This window comes from Anopheles stephensi, chromosome 2, assembly GCF_013141755.1.
Source record: "Anopheles stephensi strain Indian chromosome 2, UCI_ANSTEP_V1.0, whole genome shotgun sequence".
Classification (NCBI taxonomy): domain Eukaryota; kingdom Metazoa; phylum Arthropoda; class Insecta; order Diptera; family Culicidae; genus Anopheles; species Anopheles stephensi.
In genome coordinates this window covers 54,644,289-54,650,314 of record NC_050202.1, presented here as the reverse complement: position 1 = coordinate 54,650,314, position 6,026 = coordinate 54,644,289, and the positions used below count along the sequence as shown (strand labels likewise).

General features: G+C 39.6%; 1 long non-coding RNA gene across 1 annotated transcript; it reads right to left on the bottom strand.

The window, feature by feature from the left end:
* Positions 1-2,149: 2,149 nt before the first annotated feature.
* LOC118502790 lies at positions 2,150-4,002 on the bottom strand. Its single transcript, XR_004905083.1, has 4 exons — positions 3,631-4,002; positions 3,480-3,553; positions 3,090-3,413; positions 2,150-3,008 (listed from the first exon to the last, which is right to left on the bottom strand). It is a non-coding gene; the product is annotated as an uncharacterized LOC118502790 (long non-coding RNA).
* Between the last annotated feature and the right edge of the window lie 2,024 nt (positions 4,003-6,026).

Here is a 6,026-nt window from a genome sequence, read left to right as displayed (position 1 = left end):
CCTTACCTGAGTAAAGACTCGCCACGGGTGTTCGCCATGTGATTGAGTGAAAGAGTAAGTGCTAACGAGCACGTGACTGAATTAGCCATCTTTATTTCACTATAAATAAGTGATTTTGAAAAGAGAAATTACTGTAAAGCAACTCTCTATTTAGTATCTGGTTTGAATTGGTAACCAAATCAAGCAGATAACAGTTTAAGCTTAAGTTACTTAACAACGTAAGGATCAGATCCAAACGTGTTGATCGTATTCTTCTTCTCAGGAGATTTTTAAACGATGGTGCGATGGCTCAGTACCAGCCTCATCGGAAATTGCTGATAAATGATAAACTCCGTAACAGAATTTTATCGCTTGAATTTTTAAAGACAGGATTGAGTTTTTTGCATGAAAAAATATGTAAAAGATCGTGTAGTGATCTTATTCTTTTAAAAAAGTTGTGATTAGTCAACTGCGAATAATCATTAATTTAAAGATGTTAAAAAAATCCACACTGGTTCATTGTAGAACCCTGGAGAACATCCAGCATCCAGAATCGACGTACCAGGCGAGTTATTTGCAGTTGAAAAGAATAAGCTCCGTACGAAACATTGACGAAATATCAATGCCATCAACACGAACTAACACCAGAAAGCTCACCAGCAGCTGCATAAGTTCCACCATAATATTGGTAATTATGTCAACATTGAATACTTCAGCTGCTGGTAACTGCTTTCATCAATGAATGAGCTTTTTTCAAACCATGAGAGAGTTTAAAGTAATATCACACCACAGTCACATCGACTCCATCGATATCGGCTTAAAAACCCCTTTGCGATGCCAGTGCGTGTCTGGACCCTCGGCAAAAACAACACGGCGCTAAGTCCCAAAGCCGCCTACCCTCGCTCTCATCGACCATGGATGGATGGAACCAACCAAAAACCTCAGTACCGATAGCGGAACTGGTTTCCTCCCGGCAATCAGGCAAACTTGAAGATCCATCTCATGGCTCCCCAAAACCAACATATCGGCTACATTGTGCGCCCTGTGGTTGGTTTCAAATGTATCAAAAGATTGTGCTCGGACTAGCCCAGCAGTAGACATCCAATGACACCCGTCGACAGCTTTGAGCCGAGAGACGCACCAAATCGCGATCAAGGATGAAAAAAACGTTGCATGATAACATCACAAGCAAAAAAAAAGCAGCTACTTCAGAATCCGCCGCATTTGCTGCATCAGGAAGGTTTAACTTTTTTTTGCTTTAGTTGGGCATATACTAAAATCGAAACAAGCCCAAGGAATCCAACAAATAATGTCATCCGACAACGTACCTCAACAACATCCGTCACACAAGTGTACCCACCGGCCAAATAACTCGCGCACCCATCCTTCCACCACAAAGCTGTACGCAAACTATGCTTCCGAACTGAGTGACTGACGGACTCTGTATGTATGGGACTCTCACCCCCAAAAGGGCAGCAATCTATGCAAGCTGCACATAGCCTTCTTATACGGCAGAACATTTGTACCATGAAATTTAAGTGGTTGATTCGGAAAAAAGTGCTTTGCCTAGAGTTTGCTCGATCAGTAGTAGCTAATCAGTATCAGTGCAAACATTGAGTGAGCCATTTTGTTAGAAAGATTGATAGGTTCAGTAATGGATCCTACCACTGGAGTTTCAAACTAACATAACTTTATAGACTTTACGCTCATTGTCAAGCCTTTGAGAGGGGGCTTAGTGTGATGCAGCTGAACCTGGTGAAATCCTCCATCAAACCATTCAAATGTTTAAAACATTTGATTGAAAGTATTATAGATTACGAACATAAAATTGGATGGCACAATGGCCCAACGCGATGAGTACAGCGTAGAAGGGTAAAAAGTACAAGAGAGATAAAACTGGAGGACATTACGAAGAATGAAGCATCCTCAAAACCCAAGCTCAAAAGATGAAATTAGTGAGAAAAAACAAAATTTGCACAATAATTCTTAATACGCGCACGTTAATCGTACCACAACAGAACGTTGAAATTTAAGTGGTTGATAATGAGCAGCTAAATGGTTATTTAGAGACATTAATGATGAACAAGGTAAGCTATGGGTTCGGTACAGTGGGAATTCATTCTACGCTATCGGCATCGTTGCTTTACATCGCAACGCAGTATATAAGAAATTGAACTGATTGATCAATTGAAGCCGTGCCGGATTTGTTTTAAAAAGGCTGCGTGTTTTACCGTTGGACAAAGAGTGGAACGTTATGATGGTATGCAAACAGCTTCACGATAATTGTATGAATATGATCATTCCGATCACAGAGAGATGAGCTAAAGAGAAAAGTTTTACAATACAACGTTCTTTAAACAGGTGATCATTAGATTCCTCGAGACGAGGAACGGCCTAGATATGAGCAATAATGATTCCTCAGTAATGCTCGTCTGATGACTATCGCAAAAGAGCTCACTAGTGTTCGTTGAATGTTGCTTCCCGAACGATGCTCGATACCACTTCTCGCAAATTGAATGGTTTGTTGCATGAGCATGTTTTCATTTCTTTATAATCGAGTTTTGCTTGCATATCTGATGAAAAATGCATCAGGAATATAAGTGTACAGTATGATGTTATCCTAATTGAAAAAGATGGGTTAAGAAATGGGTTTGCTTTTAACTCTATTCCACATTCTCGTCCACCAAGCAATGTTTTCAATTGAAAATAATAAAGGCCTCTTACACAAATGAGGTATGTAACACTAAATGTCTAATAATATACGAATCGCCCAATGAGCTTCAGTAAATCCTTATAACTAAATTACGACTAGCGATGATGGAAGATGCGTACGTACCCTCGCAGTAACTGGATAATGCCACTCTCAAATGGGTGAATGTTGTAGTTGAGCTGATTGAGGAGATGCTTTCGAGCGATTAAGGAAGCATCGGTAGAATGCAGCAAGGTGTTGAGTTGATGATGATGTTGAGTTGATAGACTGGATGGGTTGAGCGTTGACAGGCTTCTTTCGATGCTTTAAGTTTCTTTCACTAATATAGAATATAAAATCAGAAAAGGATAAATTATAATAAAATAAAATCTAAGAGAAATATTAATAACCTCTGACCTACCCAACAACAGATGAGCTGGTATTTAAAATTGATCCACTCAAGTGTTGAAGCAAGAATACGATTCCGATGATACTTATTTTCTACATTTAATATTTATATATTATAATGTAAACCTACATTAACAAACTTTATCACACACACAAACACACTTTATCTATATATAAGAAAGCACACTCGCGACATGTTACCGATGATTTCAGTGGTAGTCCATTACCAACAACTTATTGTCAATCCACTTTACAAGAACAACACAATCGGTGAGTGCCTCAGAGAACGGATTAGAAGCTGGCAAGTGTTTACAACTTTAGTTGTGTAACAACTTGTCTGGAATAAAGAGGAAACACCATTGTAAACTTAGCTAAAGGTTAAGTGAGCCACTTATCATCTTACCATCAGCGTTCTATCGTTTCCGCGTAAAGTTGAGGCTACCCAGAAGCCTATGGATGGAATGCTTGCGTGTTGATCTGTAACAATCCGTAAAAAAGTACAATTAGTTTTCACTAAAACAAGCAAAAACTTTTAATTAAAGACACACACTTACCTTTGCAAAGAAAGACGATTAAAGGTATTCAATGGATGTTCCGACGTTCGTTCGATCGTTATTCCAATTGCAGTGAGACCGGGGCACGAGCCTCCCCACTTTGGTCGTCAGGAACCGTTAGGTAGTGTTGGAAGTAGAAAAGGAGAGGCGGCCCATCTCTTCCTTGACTTCCTTCCTTCACTACCCCTCCCTCCGGCTTGGCCATGCGTTACCAGCTTCTTCTTGACCAGAGAAGAAAAGGGACCAACCAACCCTTGCACCCCTTGGCAACGCATGTGACCGCTCTGCACGACGTGGACGTGCCGGTCTGGGAGTTGAGTAGGAGAGCCTATGTTAGCCTTCCAGCGAGGCGTCGGATCCTACCCCATTAGCAGAGCATGGGTTGGCAAGCAACCCCCGTTTTTCCCGAGTGGAGCTGAAACGAGAGAAAAAAGAAATTAATTGTTAGTATTTGTCACGACCAATGATTAGACTTTGTTTTTTGAATTCTTTGTTCTGAGTGTCGCGAAAGAAAGCGAAAAGTAAGTACTTTTATTTGAGAGTATTTATTTTGTATCAGGATATTATGGAGCTTTCTATATGTAGTCTATGTTATATTATCTAAGACATTTTTCACATCCGAGTAGAATCGTTTGGATTAAAGCTTATTTTACTTATTAACTTTTTAACTTAATCTAACTTCTAATCCAACTAAAAGAAACCTGGGATCGGAAGAAGTCTAGAGATACATTAAAGTCGAAGCAGTTTGCCGATAGGTTGAAGCTAGCCATTGCACGGACTAAATGAGCTATGCGACCAACCACAGAGCGCCTAGAGGGGACAGTGCGAAGTGCACAGAAGGAACATAGCTATGGATTTACAAAACAATTCTCCCTACACATTTTGGTGAGATTCATTGCCTGCCTGCCATTTCTGGCATACTATACTTATTGCAACCACGTAGTTGGATAGTCAGTCCTTTCAACGGGGCCACCACCAGGCCGTTGTTGATAAATAAAAAAAAATCACTTAGAGCAATTGATTACACACAAAAAAAAACATTAAAAAGTCAGATGAACAAATAAACGATTTTAAACAAACTGATAAAAAATCATAAAGTTCCATTATATATGTATAATGAATATGAAGTGAACCAGATAATAAACACATTGAATTGTACTTAACTCAAGATGCAGCACAATCGTTTTGTAACCCATTATATTCACAAACTGTTTCCTTTTTCACCAACTTTTCACTCACAAATTAAGCACCCTTCACTTTCACCACTATTGACACGTTTCACAAACTATCACTGCTGCCAGAATTTCTCCACTTTCCAGCGCTTTGCCGTTTACAAATTAACCAGGACGCGAATGAGAGCCTCTCGCTAGCAGCAGTCCAATTTATAGAAAAAACAAGCGTTCATCCGAAGTGAGCTCACACCACTCACCGAAACTGTGAGCAGGGAGCGATCGGGTCACTCACCAAGCAGATCGGCTCGAAAAACATCGAATTCATTCGTGCTGAAGATCGCCTTATGCACACGTACCCCTTCACAAGTGAATGACTGCTGTGTGGGAACGAACCAGCATACCCATACCATCAAACACGATCGCAGCCCTACCTACCGGGGAGCAAACCAATCGTACATAAGGGACAGTCGTTTTTGCTCTATTTTTTGTAGGGGAAGAACATGAAAGCTCTAGAAACAAATGGATGACATCATGTCGCGTTCTAAGCAGTGTTTCTTAACAAATATTGAAAGCATAAATTAAATTTTAATTTAATTTTTGAAGTGAAACAACGTAAACTAGATCATGAAGATCGATAGAACTCCGAAAACTAAAAAAACTAAACGAACGGGCGTCGATGAAGGTAGTAAGAAGTAGATGGAAAGCAATACTGCATTGGCGTTAACGTCTGGATGAAATTTTATTTTAAACCCGACTATAAAGTCGATTTAGCAATACGAACAGGCCGATGTATAAAAATAAAAATCGATAAAATAAAACAATAGACGATTGAACAGCTTCCAAGAAACAAGAAGCGCGGGTCTTCAACGGGCTCATAAATGGAATTTCGAGTTAAAGATATTAAAATCCATATGCACTACTAAAAAACTCATCCCTGGGAATGGAAGACATGGGACAACAGACAACCCGCAGCGAACTCGGACCGAATATTTTATGTTTTATTACTGTAAGCAGAATTAGCCCCAAATTTTTATCTACTAACTTCGCAAAATCCATTAATCATACAGTGCTTTTTTTTATATCAGAGGTTCATCATATTGGTGATGTTTCATCCAGGCGAGAAGTGGAAGATTCATCCAACGCCCAAACCTGCTCAATAAAACTTGATCCTCTAACCGTAGCTTTCCGAAGCGAAGATGGATGTGAAAAGAGATAGATAATACT